This window comes from Pongo pygmaeus, chromosome 4 (assembly GCF_028885625.2).
Source record: "Pongo pygmaeus isolate AG05252 chromosome 4, NHGRI_mPonPyg2-v2.0_pri, whole genome shotgun sequence".
Taxonomy (NCBI): Eukaryota; Metazoa; Chordata; class Mammalia; order Primates; family Hominidae; genus Pongo; species Pongo pygmaeus.
This window is the reverse complement of record NC_072377.2, coordinates 109,172,358-109,191,095: the sequence shown is the minus strand read 5'-3', so window position 1 is coordinate 109,191,095 and position 18,738 is coordinate 109,172,358. Positions and strand designations below refer to the sequence as shown.

Sequence of the window (18,738 nt, the reverse complement as noted above, 5' to 3'; positions counted from 1 at the left end):
GTCTTGATCATCTCATTTATTAGCTATGTGACTTACATATTTAAATTAAAGAAATATTGTTAAACAACTGTTGCAATTTATAAATGTAAGGTGCCATTATTCAGTAAATAGACTCCTCCATGAGTGGATGTGTTCCTTCTCCCACCAACTATTGAAGCAGCACTATACATTAGTTTAATTTTATTAGTAGATGATACACTGCTGCAAATGCTAATTCTCTTCTCCATCCCCATGTTGATTTTGTCTGTACCTGTGAGTTGTTTAGAATCATCAACAATGTCTTTAACAATCAACATTAAGATGAGCTAGGCTTGGGTTTTCGATGAAGATTGACCAATGGTTTCGATGAAGTCAGACCATCAATCTCTGAATCAAGTGATCTGACCTATCCCTGATAGCAAGAACTTTCGAACCCCGTTTTCAAATGCTGCTGCCACATTTGTGGCATCTTTTGCACTTGTTTCAAATCAAGGATAGTCGCTGCCGTACCTGCACCAGTCTTGTGCTTCTTCTGCAGACACCTGCTGTTCGCTGTCAGTCTTGTTACCCAAAATCACAAAAGGAAAGCTTTTGGGTTCTTTCACATCAGCGAAATACATGAATTCTTTCTTCCAGTTACTTAAGTTGTGGAAGCTTTGGAATTGTCAACACTAAAAGTAAGCAGACAGCAGTCAGAACCTCTGTAAAATGCCATCCTCAGGCTTCAGAATCGCTCCTGACCTGCTGTGTCCCAATTCTACTTGGTACCAAAATGTCCATCCACTTCCAAATCTTTACTTAAAAATTCCACACCTGTTGTATGAAAGAGCTGGGTATCAAACTTATTAATTACATATCTGTGCATAAGATAACTCTTCCCAACTCCACCATCTCCAAAGAGAATTATTTTAAAAAGTGATGATTTTCCTGCCATTGTTAAGATCTTTGGCTTCAGAACTCTTAATTGTTCAGTTCAATCATCATTATCTCCTAGAGTTGTTGAGAAGATTCACTCAAATGACAGGGAGAACGTATTTCATCACAATGCCGGCTCATTATAGAAGTGCAAGAAATTTCTCATGGCCATACAGAGCTCTGGGCTGGCCCATCTGAGTGCAGTGAGAACAGAGAGAGGGTTGGGACCTGCATAGCAGAAGGCGGAAGTGGTGGAGATGCCAGGCTCTGGCTCCAGCGGCTGCCATCAGTCGCAGGGGAAATAACATGGCCCCTGGCTTGTATGGGCTGCCACACACTTTTAAACAACAAGATCTTGCAAGAACTTACGAACAATGGGGAAGACAGTCCCAATGGGATGATGCTAAACCATTCATAAGAAACCCACCGCTATGAGCTAATCACCTCCTACCAGGCCCACTTCCAACACTGGGGATTACAATTTAACATGAGATTTGGGCAGGGACACATATCCAAACTATGTAACCTACTATAGGTATATTAATTATAATAAAAATAAACTACATCCTTGGATAAAGAAAATGGAAGAAGTTACATTATAAAAAAAAATTTCAACATCTTTTTGAAAACCAGAAATTGAATAGAAAATAGATACAGTGTAGCTAATTTTTCAAACAAGAGTGTCAAGTGAAAGGGCTAACAATGAAGAACTCTCATAAAAAACTTGCTAATTACTTCCATTGAATTCTGACTCTTGGATTTTGCTGGTGGGTTCTAGAATGGAAAACATGAACTTATTCTTTCTTTCTTTTTTTCTTTCTTTCTTTCTTAATTTCTTTCTCTCTCTTTCTTTCTTTCTCTCTTTCTTTCTTTTTTTCTTCTGAAACACAGTCTCACTCTGTTGCCCAGGCTGGAGTGCAGTGGCATGATCTCAGCTCACTGCAACCTCCGCCCCGCCAGATTCAAGTGATTCTCCTGTCTCAGCCTCTTGAGTAGCTGGGATTACAGGCATGTGATGCCATGCCCGGCTAATTTTGTATTTTTAGTAGAGACGGAGTTTCACCATGTTGGCCAGGCTGCTCTCGAATTCCTGACCTCGTGATTCTCCCACCTCGGCCTCCCAAAGTGCTGGGATTACAGGCATGAGCCACCACGCCCTGCCACAAAAACTTATTTTCAAATTTATGTAGAGTACAGTTGGCTTCCTCTCCTCCCTCACCATTCTCCCAAAATAAAACTCAGAATACAGTGGTTAGGAACCTAAAGCCTAGGCAAAAAGAAAAAAAACAAAAGTTTATTCTCTAGTGAGACAGTGGAATCCTGGGATTACCTCTTACAAAGGAAGATGATAATCATTTATGGAATTGGAAACCAGGTGAGAAGCAGTCATAGAAATAATTGCCTGCCTACATATAGCCTATTACTCTGCAAGCCTATTCCATAGGTCCCCTAGGACAGGGGCACCCAGTAGTGCTTTCTGGTAAGTAGTTTAAAGTATTGTCATTTGGAGAAATAAAGGGCTCAAGAGAGAAGATAAAAGAGAAAAAGATACCCACTTACTGAAATTTGGATAACTAGCTGCCTTAACATCCTGAAATAAAACAGCATGGTCAACAAGGCCCATATGCACTTATATTGCCCTAACTCCAATTCAGATCAATTAGTATCTCATTAATCCTATGATGAAAGCTCCCAACATAAGACAACATTAATGTTATTATTACTATTAGAAAGTGTGAGGTCTTCTACTCTGACCCTACCTAAACTTGTTTATTTCAATGAGCAGTTTTATTAATTTGCACTATATATACTTTAACTCTCTATTGTTCCCTGCATATTCTTTTTAAAACTTTTTATTTTTAATTTTTGTGAGTACACAGTAGGTGTGTATATTTGTGGGGTACATGAAATATTTTGATAGAGGCATATAATGCATAATAATAATGTCATGAAAATGGGCTATCCATCCCCCTCAAGCATTTATCCTTTGTGTTACAAACAATCCAATCATACTCTTCTAGTTATTTTTAAATGTACAGTTAAATTATTATTGACTATAGTATTTGTTGTGCTATCAAATACTAGATCTTGTTCTTTCTATTTTGTTGTATCTATTAACCATCCCCATCTCCCCAACAGCCCCCTACTGCCCTTCTCTGCTTCTGAAAATCATTCTTATACTCTCTCTGTCCATGATTTCAATTATTTTGATTTTTAGATCCCACAAGTAAGTGAGAATGTATGATGTTATGCCTAGCTTGTTTCACTTAAAGTCATTACCTCCAGTTTCATCCATGTTGTTGCAAGTGACTGAATCTCATTCTTTCTTATGGCTGAATAGTATTCCATTGTGAATATGTACCACTTTTCTTTATCCACTCATCTGTCAATGGATACTTAGGTTGCTTCCAAGTTTTGACTATTATAAACAGTGCTGCAACAAACATGGGAGTACAGATATCTCTATGATATACTGATTTCCTTTCTTTTAGTTATATACCGAGCAGTGGGATTGCTGGATCACATGGTAGCTCAATTTTTAGGTTTTTGAGGAACCTCCAAACTGTTCTCCATAGTGGTTATGCTAATTTACATTCCCACCAGCAGTATACAAGGATTCCCTTTTCTCCAAATCCTCACCAGCATTTGTTATTGCCTGTGTTTCGGGTATGACCCATTTTAGCTGGGGTGAATATCTTCAATATCTCATTGAAGGTTTTGATTTGCATTTCTCCGATAAACAATGATGTGGAGCACCTTTTTGTATGTCTGCCATTTCTATGTCTTCTTTCGAATGTCTATTCAAATCTTTTGCCCATTTATAAATCAGATAATATTTTTTCTATAGAGTTATTTAAGCTCCTTTTATATTACCATTATTACTCCCTTGTCAAATGAGTACTTTGCAAATATTTTCTCCCATTCCGTGGATTGTCTCTTCAATTTGTTATTTATTTATTTATTTATTTATTATTAATATACTTAGGTTTTAGGGTACATGTGTGCAATGTGCAGGTTAGTTACATATGTATACATGTGCCATGCTGGTGCGCTGCACCCACTAACTCGTCATCTAGCAATAGGTATATCTCCCAATGCTATCCCTCCCCCCTCCCCCCACCCCACAACAGTCCCCAGAGTGTGATGTTCCCCTTCCTGTGTCCATGTGTTCTCATTGTGCAGTTCCCACCTATGAGTGAGAATATGCGGTGTTTGGTTTTTTGTTCTTGCGATAGTTTACTGAGAATGATGATTTCCAATTTCATCCATGTCCCTACAAAGGACGTGAACTCATCATTTTTTATGGCTGCATAGTATTCCATGGTGTATATGTGCCACATTTTCTTAATCCAGTCTATCATTGTTGGACATTTGGGTTGGTTCCAAGTCTTTGCTATTGTGAATAATGCCACAATAAACATACGTGTGCATGTGTCTTTATAGCAGCATGATTTATAGTCCTTTAGGTATATACCCAGTAATGGGATGGCTGGATCAAATGGAATTTCTAGTTCTAGATCCCTGAGGAATCGCCACACTGACTTCCACAAGGGTTAAACTAGTTTACAGTCCCACCAACAGTGTAAAAGTGTTCCTATTTCTCCACATCCTCTCCAGCACCTGTTGTTTCCTGACTTTTTAATGATTGCCATTCTAACTGGTGTGAGATGGTATCTCATTGTGGTTTTCATTTGCGTTTTTCAGATGGCCAGTGATGGTGAGCCTTTTTTCATGTGTTTTTTGGCTGCAGAAATGTCTTCTTTTGAGAAGTGTCTGTTCATGTCCTTTGCCCACTTTTTGATGGGGTTGTTTGATTTTTTCTTGTAAATTTGTTTGAGTTCATTGTAGATTCTGGATATTAGCCCTTTGTCAGATGAGTAGGTTGCGAAAATTTTCTCCCATTTTGTAGGTTGCCTGTTCACTCTGATGGTAGTTTCTTTTGCTGTGCAGAAGCTGTTTAGTTTAATTAGATCCCATTTGTCAATTTTGGCTTTTGTTGCCATTGCTTTTGGTGTTTTAGACATGAAGTCCTTGCCCATGCCTATGTCCTGAATGGTAATGCCTAGGTTTTCTTCTAGGGTTTTTATAGTTTTAGGTCTAACATTTAAGTCTTTAATCCATCTTGAATTGATTTTTGTATAAGGTGTAAGGAAGGGATCCAGTTTCAGCTTTCTACATATGGCTAGCCAGTTTTCCCAGCACCATTTATTAAATAGGGAATCCTTTCCCCATTGCTTGTTTTTCTCAGGTTTGTCAAAGATCAGATAGTTGTAGATATGTGGCGTTATTTCTGAGGGCTCTGTTCTGTTCCATTGATCTGTATCTCTGTTTTGGTACCAGTACCATGCTGTTTTGGTTACTGTAGACTGGTAGTATAGTTTGAAGTCAAGTAGTGTGATGCCTCCAGATTTGTTCTTTTGGCTTAGGATGGACTTGGCGATGCGGGCTCTTTTTTGGTTCCATATGAACTTTGAAGTAGTTTTTTCCAATTCTGTGAAGAAAGTCATTGGTAGCTTGATGGGGATGGTATTGAATCTGTAAATTACCTTGGGCAGTATGGCCATTTTCATGATATTGATTCTTCCTACCCATGAGCATGGAATGTTCTTCCATTTGTTTGTATCCTCTTTTATTTCCTTGATGTTTCCTTTGCTGTTCGAAGCTTTTTAACTTGATGTAATCTCATTTCTCCATCTTTGCTTTGGTTGCCTGTTCTTGTGAAATACTATTCAGAAAATTCTTCTCTAGATCAATATCTTGGAGAGTTTTCCCAGTGCTTCTTTGTAGTAATTTTATAGTTTGAGGTCTTAAATTTAAGGCTTTAATCCATTTTGATTTAATTTTTGTATATGGTGAGGGATAGAGGTCTAATTTTTTTCTTCTGCATATAGATAGCATGTTTCCCAGTACCATTTTTTAAAGAGATTTTTCTGCAATGTATCTTCTTAGCATCTTTGTCAAAAATGAGTTCACTGTAGGGGTGCGGATTGTTTCTGGGTTCTCTATTCTGTTCTGTTGGTCTATGTGTCTGTTTTTGTGCCAGTACTATGCTGTTTTGAATAAAATACTTCTGTAGTAATTTAAAGTCAGGTAATATGATTCCTCCGGTTTTGTTCTTTTTGCTTAGGATAGCTTCAGCTATTATGGGTCTTTTGTGGTTTCATGTGACTTTTAGTACTTTTTTTTTATTTTTGTGAAGAATGTCTTTGGTATTTTGATAGGAATTGCATTGAGTCTGTAGATGACTTTGGGTATTATGGACAGTTTTAAAATATGGATTCTTGTGGTCTGTGAACATGGAATATCTTTCTTATTTTTGGTGTCTTATTCAATTTCTTTCATCAGTGTTTTATAATTTTCATTAAAGAAATCTTTCACTTCTTTGGTTAGGTTAATTCTCAGATATTTAATTATATGCGTGGCTATTGTAAATAGGATTACTTTTTTATTTCGTTTTCATATTGTTCATTGTTGGCATATAGAAATGTTACTGATGTTTGTATGTTGGTTTCATAACCTAAAACATTACTGAATTTTTTTGTCAATTGTCAATTCTACTAGTTTTCTTCTGGAGTTTTTAGGTTTTTTGAAATATAATATCATCAGCAACCAAAGATAACTGGACTTCTTTTTCAATTTAGATGTCTTTTATATCTTTCTCTTGTCTGATTGCTCTAGGTAAGACTTCCAGTACTATTTTAGATAACAGTAGTAAAAAGAGCATCGTTTTCATGTTCCACATCTTAGAGAAAAGGTTTTCAGTGTTTCCCTACTCAGTATGATACTAGCTGTGGGTGAGTCATACATGGCTTTTATTTTGTGGAGGTATGCTGCTTATATACCCAGTTTTTTTAAGGCTTTTATCCTGAAGGGATGTTAAATTTTATCAGATGCTCTTTCAGCATTAAGTAAAATTATCATATGGTTGTTTGTCCCTTTCATTCTGTTGACATGATGGTTTTCATATGTTGAACCATCCTTGCATCCCAAGGATAAATCCCACTTGTTATGATGAATGATCTTTTAAATGTATTGTTGAATTTTGTTTGCTGGTATTTTGTTGAGAATTTTTACATCAGTATTCATTAGAGATACTGGCTTGTAGTTTTGTTTCTTTGAAGTGTCTTTGCCTGGTTTTAGTATCAGGGTAATTCTGGCTTCATAGAATGATTTTGGAAGTATTATCTCCTTCTCTATTTTTTAGAATTGTTTGAGTAGGATTGGTATTAGTTTTTCTTTAAATGTTTGGTAAAACTTAGCATCCCGGAATCGGGTCCCAGACTTTTATTTTACTGGATTTTTTTTTTTAAGGCTTTAATCTCATTACTTGTCATTGGCCTGTTCAGAAATTGGATTTCTTTGTGGCTCAGTCTGGTGGGTTTTATGTGCCTAGGAATTTGCCCATTTCCTCTAGATTTTCTTATTTATTGACATATAGTTACTAATAGTAGACATTAATGAACCTTGGACTTTCTTTGGTATCAGCTGTAATGCCTTTTTTTCATCTCTGATTTTATTTATTTGGGTCTTCTCCCTTTTTTTCTTAGTTGGTCTGGCTAGAGGTTTTCAGTCTAGTTTTAACTTAAAAAAATCAACTTATTGTTTCCCTGATTTTCTGTATTGCTTTATAGACTTTGATTTTATTTATTTCTGCTATAATATGTATTATTTCTTTTCTTCTACTAATTTTGGTCTGATATGCTCTGGCTTTTCTAATACTTTAAGATGCATCATTAGGTTGTTTATGTGAAATTTTTTTTCTTTTTTTTTTGATGTAGGCACTTATAGCTATAATATTCCTTTTTAGCACTTCTTTCTCTGTATCCCATAGGTTTTGGTATGTTGTGTTTCCATTATCATTTGTTTGAAGTAATTTTTAAATTTCCTTCTGAATTTCATTAAATCACTTGTCATTCAAGAGTATATATTTTTTAATATCCATGTGTTTATGTAGCTTCCAAAATTTTTCTTTTTATTGATTTCTAGTTTTATTTTATTGTAGTCAGAGAAGATGCTTGAAATGGTTTAAAAATATTTTTGGAATGTTTTTTCAGACTTGTATTGTTACCTAACATATGGTCTATCCTTGAAAATGATCCATGTGCTGAGGAGAAGAATGTGTATTTGGCATCCTTGAATGAAGTGTTCTGTAAACATCTGTTAGGTCTATTTGATCTATAGTGCAGATTAAGTCTGATGTTTCTTTGTTGATTTTCTTTCTGAAAGATCTGTTCAAAGCTGAAAGTGGGGTGCTGAAGTCTCCAATTATTATTGCTTTGGTGACTATCTCTCTCTTTATCTCTAGTAATATTTGCTTTATAAATCTGGTTGCTCTAGTGTATATATATTTCAAATTGTATATTTGAAATATACATATTGGGTGCATATATATTTCAAATTGTTATATCAAATTGTTTTATCCTCTTGCTGAACTGACACCTTTCTTCTTATAGTTTTTGTCTTGAAATCTACTTTTTCTGATATCAGTATAGCTACTCCTGCTCTTTTTTGGTTCCTATTTGCATGGAATATCTTTTGCCATCCCTTTATTTATTTTTAGTCTTTGAGTGTCTTTGTAGGTGAAGTGTGTTTCTTGTAAACAACAGATCATTGGGTTTTGCTTTTGATTGCAGAGTTTAGTCTATTTACATTCAATGTTGCCATTGATGAGTAAGGACTTACTCCTGCCATTTTGTTACTTATTTTATACTTATTTTGTTATCTTTTCTTCTTTCTTTCTTTCCTGTCTTCCTTTTAGAGAAGATGATTTTAGAAAAGGTTTTTTGGTTTGAGATTACTGTGAGGCTTGAAAGTACTATCTTATAAACTATTATTTTAGAGTGATAACACCTTAATATTGTTTGCCTAAACAAATAAGCCACAAATAAGCAAAAATAAAACAAGCATAAACAAACCAACAAACAAGCACAAAGAAAAACAGACATGCAACAAATGAACAAAAAGAAAACTAATAAAAACTATCTACCTTAACTTTGTCCATCAGCTTTTTACCTTTGTTGTTTTTATTTATATCTAATTGTATTGTGTATGTCTTGAAAATTTATTGTAGCTATTATTTTTTATTGTTTCATTGTTTAGTCATTCTACTTAAGAGAGTGTATACACCACAAGTTACCGTGCTTTTCTGTGTATTTTTTATTGTCAATGAGTTTTGTACCTACAGATGATTTCTTATTGCTCATTAGCATACTTTGAAGTACTCTCTAGCATTTTCTGCAGGACAGTCTGGTGTTGATAAAATCTCTTAGCTTTTGTTGTCTGCGAAAGTCTTTATTTGACCTTTATGTTTGGAGGATACTTTTGCTGGATCTACTATTTTATAGTAAACATTTATTTCCTTCAGCACTTTATATATGTCATACCACTCTCTTCTGACCTGTAATGTTTCTACTGAATAGTCTGCTGTCAGACATATTGGAGTGTCATTTTATGTTATTTGTTTATTTTCTTTTGCTGCTTTTAGGATCCTTTCTTTATTTTTGATGTTTGGAAGTTTGATTATTAAATGCCTTGAGGTAGTCTTCTTTGGGTTAAAACTCTTGGTGTTCTATAACCTTCTTATACTTGGATATTGATATCTTTCTCTAGATTTAGGAAGTTTTATTATTATCCCTATCAATAAGTTTTCTACCCCTATCTCTTTCTCTTCCTCCTCTTTAAGTCCAATTACTTAGCTCTGCCTTCATGTGGCTGTTTTCTGTATTCTCTAGGCATATTTTATTGTGTTTTATTCATTTTCCTTTTGTTTCTTCTGGCTGTGTATTTTCTAATAGTCTGTTTTTAAGCTCACAAATTCTTTCTTCTGGTTGATCAATTCTTCTATTAAAAGACTCTGATGCATTCTTCTGTATGACAATTGCAGATTCCACCTCCAAAATTTCTGCTTGATTCTTTTTAATTATTTCAATATCTTTGTTATATTTGTCTGACAGAATCCGTGTTATCTTGAATTTGAGTTTCCTCAAAACAGCTCTTTTGAATTCTGTATGAAAAGTCACATGTCTCTTTTTCTTCAGGATAGGTCCCTGGTGCCTTATTTAGTTCATTTGGTGAGGTTATATTTTCCTGGATGGTGTTGATGGTGGTAGATGTTCTTTGGTGTCTAGGAATTGAAGAGTTAGGTATTTATTGTAGTCTTTACTGTCTGGGCTTATTTGTAGCCATCTTTCTTGGGAAGACTTTTCAGATATTTGAAAAACTTGGGTGTTATGATCTAAGCTGTGTATCCTTTGGGGGGTACCCCAAGCCTGGTAATGCTGTGGTTCTTGCAGACTCATAGAGATTCCACCTTGATAGTTTAGGCAAGATCCAGGAAAATTCTTTGGATTACTAGGCAGAGACTGTGTTCTCTTCTCTACTTTCTCTCAAACATACGTAGTTTCTCTCTCTGTTCTGAGCTACTTAAAGTTGGGGGGGGGGGGTGGAGTGACACAAGCACCCCTGTGGCTACCAGCCCTATGATTGCACTTGGTTCGACCTGAAGCCAACACAGCACTGGCTCTCGCCCAAGGCCTGCTATAATTACTTCCTGGCTACTTCCAGGGGCTGCTGGCCCTGGAGCTCTGCAATCAGCCTGTGGTAAAGTCAGCTAGGCCTGTGTTCTTCCCTTCAGGGCAATGAGTTGCCCTAGGTCTTGGGTAGGTCCAGATATGACGTCTAGGAATCAGGGACTAGAATCAAAAACCTTAGAAGTCTACCTGGTGTTTTATTGTATTGTGGCTCAGCTGGTAATCAAACCACAAAACATAGTCCTTTCACTCTTTCCTCCCCTTTCCAAAGGCAGAGGAGCCTCACCCTGTGGCCAATATCACCCCAGGCCAGGAGTACTTCAAGACTACTGCTGATGTTCCCTTAATGCCAAAGGGCTCTTCAGTCAGTTTGTGGTGAATGCTTCCTAGCCTGGGTCTCACCCTCCTAGGTAGTGGACTCTCCTCTGGCCTAGCACAGGTCCAGAAATGCCATCCAAGAGACAAGTCCTGGAATCAGGGGCCCCAAGAGCCTGTTTGGTGCTCTACCCACCTGTGGCCAAGTTGGTATCTAAGACAAAGTCCCCTTTACTTTTCCCTCTACTTTTCTCAAGTTAAAAGAGTCTTGCCCCATCACAGCTGAGAATGCGCTGGGTATCACCTGAAGCCGGAGAGAGTCTTATCTAAGGCCGTTGACATAGGACTTGGGTTTTGCTGGTTATTATTCAGGGGCCAAGGGCTCTTCAGTTACAAAATGATAAATTCTATCAGAACTTGGTCCTTCTCTTCAAGGCAACAAGTTTGCCTGTGGTGTAGGGTGTTGCTAGAAATGTTTCAGAGCTAAAGCCTGAAAAATGGGCCTCAAAACTCTGACTGGTGCTGTACCCTGCTGTGGCCAAGCTGGTACCCAAGATGCAAGAGAAAGTCTCCCCACTCTTCTCTCCCCTCTCCTCAAGTGGAGGACCTGTAAGCTATACAGCCTTTTGGACTTGTAAGCTATGCAGCCTGGGTTTAGGAGGTGGATAATGCCAGCCCTCCTTAGCCACCATGGCTGGTGTCTCATTAGGTCACATGTTTCCTCAGTCTACTGGCTCTGGGCCCACTTCAGCCCTAGGACTCTCCTAGGAGTTGCAGTTCTTGTGGCCTAGATTGTCTTTTAAGTTTATTTATGGCCCCACAGCACTTTAGCCCATGGTGGCTAGGCTTGCAGAAACTCATTAGGACCACTGGGATTGGCAATTCCCTTCTGTCTAGGGTTGATTTTAATGCTTTATACACAGGGGGGCATCAGCTGGTTTTGTTTTCTGCTATAACAGTGCAGAACTGAGTTCAGTGTCTCGATGAGGGGGTGGCATCGATGATTCAGGACTGTTTTTCCTATCTCTTCAGTGTGCGTTTCAGTGACATGAAGTGAAAACCAGGTACTGAGAGTGGTCACCTGATTTTTGGTTCTTATGAATGTCCTTTTTTGTGTAGATAGTTGTTAAATTGTTGTCCTTTTAGGAGGGACGATCAGTGGAGCATTTTATTTCACCATCTTTGCTTTCCCCCTCACTTGGTGCATAAGGATTTAATTACCTCTCTCTGATTCTCTGTACCTTTTTTCACTCAGTTATAGTCAATTATATTCTTATTTTTAATGAAATATTAATATTGCTAAGGTATAATGTTGGCATTAATTGTATACACATAAAATATTATGTTAGTATAATGTCTTAAAGCATTGTTTCCATTCCTTTACTCACATACTCACTATATCATTAGGTTAACTGCATGTATCTAATAAATATCATGCAGCACGTTTATAAATCCAATCTGTGACACTGTTCTTTTACAGGCAAGTTGAAGTTACATATGTATTGTACTTTTGGATTTATTTGGGCTTTTTTCATGTCATTTTGTTTCCTTTGTGTACCGTTTTGGTTTGTATTTTTTCTCTCTCTTCCCTTCCTCTGAATACATCAATTTTTCTTTGTTATTTTACTTTTTAAATACATTATATTTTAATTTTTAGTTGTCTTTTTAAAATTACTAATGTGCATACTCAGCTATGATAAAATGAAAGTTACTCTATATGCTTATCACTTTCTGAACAATACAAGAACCATTATGTATTTTATCTCAGATCTTTTTTGTTTTTTATATTAATTTTTATATTATATATTTTGTCGACTCTAATTTGTAAATTATCTGAAATTAACCAGTATTATTTTTCAGCAAATGATTACTGACTTGTGCTAGTTCTCCTGTTTTTGGCAAATGACTTTTGTCATGATAGTTTATTTCTTTATTAAGTGGGATTTTTATTTTTGAGCTAAGTTTTAAGTGGCAGTATTCTTTGGTGGTGGTTGTTTCCCTCTGTAGAGAGTTCCATATGCTTTGGCTCCAGAAACATTCCTGCACAACTTGCAGCTCAGGCTTATGTGATTCTAAGGTAGCAAGTGAGTTTGGACATGCTGTAGGCTATTCTTTAATTTTGGTGTTGAAAACCTACTACCAAGTAGAAATGCTATTCCAAGCCTCACAACCATGAGTTGTACAGGCTCCAAGTTTCTATTTCTACTGATTAACTCTCCTATCATGCTTTAAATAGGAATCTAGTGGTTTCAGTTTTCTAGTCTTTGAGTAAAGCAGGCCTTTGTTCTGACTGCCGCCTTCTACTAGAGTGAATGCTATATCTTCCCCTCCAGGTAGCACATAAAACCTTTAGTCTGCAAGGTTTCAGTCATATTGCTATTAACCAAAAGGGTTTAACATCTATATATAATTCTAGTGTTTTCTTTTCTCTTGGTTTCTATCATCAATGGATTTCTTTTTTCTTTAAAATGCTATTTTATATTGTTTTATATTATATGTCATGTTAAATGGAATTATCTTCATTATATGAAAATTGCTACTAGGACTTACAATTGGGAACAAATAGGTAATAATTATCCTGTATTTTATAAAAGGACTGGAACAATTATGTAGACTAACGTTTCTTTCACTGATTGGATGTCTACTAATACACTACACCGACTACCTATCCTCTAGGCTTACTATTTGAACTTGGAAAAGAATATTATTGAAAAGAACAATGTAGATACAAGAAAGCCGTGCAGTAGCCATCAAAACAATTGTTTACAATGCTAAGGATGAGGAAATCTCCCAGTGGTCAAGTGGATGCTGTAAAGGAAGTCTAGTTTGAAATAACTTATGCTGCACCACTAAGGAGGCTGGCTGCTGAACAAAGATGTAGTGTAGACAGTTGTGGAATTAAAGAGGCCATGCTGGATTACATTTCTCACATCAGAAAATTGTGCAGAGGGTTTTTAGCCTTCAGGACCCATGAAATATTTGCACATGTCATCCATTTGATAAACAATGTCTGTTCCCTGTCTTACATAAAGGCAAGCCTGTCTTAAAGGAGAAACGGCAGCACTCAGGGGTCTACAACAGTGGACAAAGACATATGTAAAAAGTACCTGCATCTCACATCTATTCCTCCTTCCTGCATGAATATGCCAGAGAGGAAACACAAGAAAGAGGAAGAAAAGGAGCAGATGGAGGAGTCATCTCAGCAAAAGAACATAGTTTACTTGTCCTCCCCAAGTCCTTCCTGCTAAAGCCTGGCTGGTGTTGATGGAAAGAAGAATAACTAATGTTAATTGAACATAGAGTAGAATTTTAAACTTGAATAGGCTTCTTATATATTTCAACACGAACATAAAGTAATGGAAGCTGCCCACAATTTGGTTAAGGAAAAGGGAGATTTAGAAAAACATGATAGAAGGCAGTGATTGCAGAAAAAAATTAAAATCAATTTGTTTTGATGAATTGTGCAATAAAGCAATTACACATATGTTTTTGTACTGGGAGTGAGGCTTGTCTTTGTCAGCTCAGTCCTCCTTATTGATGGCATGTCATTTATTTAAAAATGAAATCACCTTCAATGTGGTGATAAAAGCATTTTGCAGATTTTTTCTAGTCAAAACATTGATTTATGTTAAGGAGAACATTTCTGAAATTCATAAATTTAAAATATTGAAATTGTAAAGGGGAGTAAATGTATGATAAAACATTCATTACGTGGAATATATGTATGTGTGTTCTTAAGCTGTAAGAACCACCTACAGAGACATGGGCGTTCCTGCCAGTTAGACCAGTAGGCTCACATTTTCACATTGAGTTGGTTCCTTATCCACTTTCTTTTCTTCTAGTGGACCCAGACACTTGGACATTTTGCCTTTCTAATTGATTCATGCTAATGTTCTGCTGGATTCTATTCATAAATCCGTTTTTTTTTTTCCTTCTCAGCTTTTTCCAAACACATGCATATGGATCTATTTTATTTATTTTTTAAATGAAGAGTGTAATGATAGCACCTATGTAAATACAGATGAGCCAAATCTAGAATAAGAAAATTATATGAACTGATAAACATATTACAAAAGTGGATTATTAAAATTAAAATCACCTTGTAGTAGATTAAGAGTATGTGATTTGTATCCTAATTTTTCTAGTGTGTTGTGGAAGAACTTGAGTTCAAATCTTTGCTTTATGTTTACTTGTTAGGCAACTTTAGATAAATCACCATGCTTTTGAATTATGCACAGATTTGTGGTAAAGAGTGAAATGTACATGTGTGTCTGTGAATGAGAGAAGGAGAAAGGAGAGGCAAGAAAGTATATGTATGCCTTTACATATACAGATATGCATTTAGACAGTACTTCTAGCACAGTGCAGAGCCTGTGGTAAACACACAATAAAGGATAGATTATTTTCCACCAATACCTCTCTTCTCCTTGAGTCAAGAACCATGAAATTCAAATTAGCAGCACACAAACTTGGGCAGGCCCTTGGAAACAAAATGGCCTATTATGAAGCTCCATGTCCTCTAATAGGCAAAATAAACAACAGACTAGCAAAAACCTCAGTCGTTTTTTAAAAATAACTGAGGATGGAATCTTTTCCCCACTTTCATGCAAGAAATAGACCAGCCACTGGCACGTGAAACTGAAAACAATAAAGAAACCAGATATGAGAATAGGTTTTCTGAATATTTTACCCTTTGTGTTTTCTATAATGGAACCATAATGGTTATAGCTTGAATGTTATAGGGAGTCTGGACTGAGCCGAGGAACCTTGAAAGACGGCCCACCCCAGGTTATATACCTCAGGATTTCCATTCCTCTCTGGCTAAAGCACTGGAAAACATCACATTTCTAGGGAAAAGAGGAACAGAACCTGAGCTGTTTCAGCTCCTCTCTTCCCTATCTCAGGATGTTACATTCTGGCACATTCTACGGTTATTCTTGAGAACTACAAGCACAAAAATTGAGAGAACTGGATCCATCCAGGGCAACCACTGGGTTCCTCCAAGGCCACTGAGCCATTACAGTTTGGCTACAGCACTCTACACTATGCACCATTTTATTTAATTCACACCCAAGGCCTGAAATTTCCATAGACCATGGGTTTAGGTCTTCAGAAAATTACTGTTGAAAGGTCAACACGTTATTGAAGTGGGGATTAAAATTTATCAACAGTATCTTTAAAACAAATATATTATTAAGATAATTTTGTTATAGGTCAAACTTCAGAAATATATTCTTAAATTTTGAATAAAGAGTGATGAGATTGACACATATTAGTAAGATAAACAACTTGAGCTAGAAAAGTAAAAAAGAAAAAATATGAGTTTCTAAGTCACCCAGGTTGTACCAGAGCCACTTGTGCTGAACGAATTTTCTTGCTTTGTGAGTCTACCTTATCTCTGTTATCTGAGGCCATGAAGCCTAGAATTCTGACTTCTGATTTCTCCATGTTCCGTGGTCTCTTTTTTGTGTGTTTCTCCCTGTATTTCTTCCTTTCCCTCTCCCCAACCCCTGCAGACACACACACTGTGTGGATAGTAGACTGTCATAGGACTACTAAGAATGGGAAATTTGATATCTCAAGCCTGAATGAGGTTAGGGGAGGGGAAATAATTTTTTGCACCCAGGGAGAGAAAGCTGAGTCAGGGTCACCCTAAGAGAAAAGCTGCCAGTTTGTAGTAACTCTTCACAGAATGAGCCAAATAAATAATTACTTTGACCTTGTCTTTCTATCTAATTCTCATTTCTTGCCTATGCTCCCCATTAGCTAGTCCTCATCCCCCAGAAGCCATTGTGCAACAGACCCCAAGGCCTGCTCATATAGTCACAAAGCAGCGAGAGGATCTTGGAGATAGATCTAGAGAGGTGAATGAGAGATAACCAGTAGAGTAAAAAATTTTCAAATAAATAAATGTTTGCAACAGTTACTTCACAGTATTTAGACAATTGATGAAACAAATTCATACTAAAATTATAGTGGATTTATTCTTTATCCCAATTACCTAAAATACTTGTTCATAGACATATTAGTTTGTTTCCATGGTGCTGATAAAGACCTGACTGAGACTGGGTAATTTATACAAGAAAAAGGGTTTAATTGACTGACAGTTCTGCATGGCTGGGGAGGCCTCACAATCATGGTGGAAAGCAAGGAGGAGCAAATCACATATTAAATGGAGGGCAGCAGGCAAATAGAGAGCTTGTGCAGGGAAACTCCCTTTTATAAAACCATCAGATCTCTTGAGACTTACTCACTATCACAAGAACAGCATGGGAAAACTTGCCCCCATGATTCAGTTAACTCCCACTGGGTGCCTCCCACAATATGTGGGAATTCAAGATGAGATCTGGGTGGGGACACAGCCAAAATATATCAATATCAATAGAACAAATTATATATATATATATATATATATATAAAATATATATTATAGATAGATAGATAGAAAGAACTGGGCAAGAGTACTCAGGATTTATATTCAGTGATGAACTGATGAATTTTACATAGTAGAGGAAAACAATTCCATACAGAACAACAGCTTTTTCATTGCTTTATTTTATTTTATTTATTTATTTTGAGACGGAGTCTCACTCTGTCACCCAGGCTGGAGTGCAGTGATGCAATCTCGGCTCACTCAACCTCTGCCTCCCAGGTTCAAGTGATTCTCCTGCCTCAGCCTCCTGAGTAGCTGGGATTACAGGTGCCCCCCACCATGCCTGGCTAATTTTTGTATTTTTAGTAGAGATGGGGTTTCACCATGTTGGTCAGGCTAGTCTCAAACTCCTGACATCATGATCCACCTGCCTCGGCCTCCCAAAGTGCTGGGATTACAGGCGTGAGCCACACCACCCAGCCTCATTGCTGTAAAGATACTGATTGTGGTCATCTATTTTTGAGACTTCATTAGGTAAAATCCTCAAAAGATATCTGTTCCACAGAAGTCAAGTGATCAAAAGAGAAGAAAATCTAAATTGATCCCTCATTCATACTATGGAAAACATTTTAGTAGACTGTTAAAATTAAAATTACTATAGTATTTGAAATAAATGTTTAATCTCAAGCACAAAATATTATTATTCTGTCCCCCATCAGGTCCTATGATCTAAATAAATTAGTTGTAAACCAAATTTTAAAAGAAAGCCACAACCAAAGTAACAACTTGATTTAAACTGCATTATTTCTCTGATATTATATATGATAATATTCAAGATGTATTATCCACTTAAATTTAGACTAACCATATTTCCATATCACCAAGAGAAGCATGTTTCTGGGTTATGGTCATTGTACTATGGCTATGTTAAGTTATTAACATTAGTGACAGGGTAGAGTTACGCTACCTTAACTCTCTTTACAATTTTTGCAACACTTCTTTAAATCTAAAATTATATAATAATAGAAAGCTTTAAAAAAGCTTATCAAAACCAAGTGTCTTAATACTGAATTAGCTTTGATGATATATGTTTAAACAGTATTTGCAAAACTACAAATCTTCTGAATATAATACGTGCATATGGGAAAAGGACAAGCAGAAAAGTAGCAGTTGGAAGTCCATTAATAAAAGTTTTCTGGCAGGCATATTTACTCTAGAAGTCTAAAGAAAAATAAGAACAAAAAGTATTAAACTTGTGACTTACAAATTTTAAAAATATTGCTGTATATTTGGTATGAGGTTCTGGGATTTTATTTTTCAGTCTTTTGAGAAGAGAAATATGTTTGTGTCAAATTCTGATATGGAATTTTTATTGCATGAGACAAAAGAATGGAATTATATTGGAAACCTATTTTAGGAAATAATTTTAATAATAATTGCCCATGAAATATAATAAAGCAAAAACATCAACTTAGTTGTCAGTAACCTAAATGACTGCTATCAACAGAGTCATTTTTTGACAGCAGAGCGAAAATACAAATTGTGTATTTACACCCACAATATTTATATTTTTAGAATAAAAAAATCTTTCAGTTTATACCTTGCATAGCCCAGAAAAATGAGTCA

The 18,738-nt window shown here is 36.2% G+C and overlaps 1 pseudogene; it reads right to left on the bottom strand.

The window, feature by feature from the left end:
* Positions 1-351: 351 nt before the first annotated feature.
* On the bottom strand, positions 352-913 carry LOC129036219 (ras-related protein Rab-9A-like; annotated as a pseudogene).
* Positions 914-18,738: the final 17,825 nt, after the last annotated feature.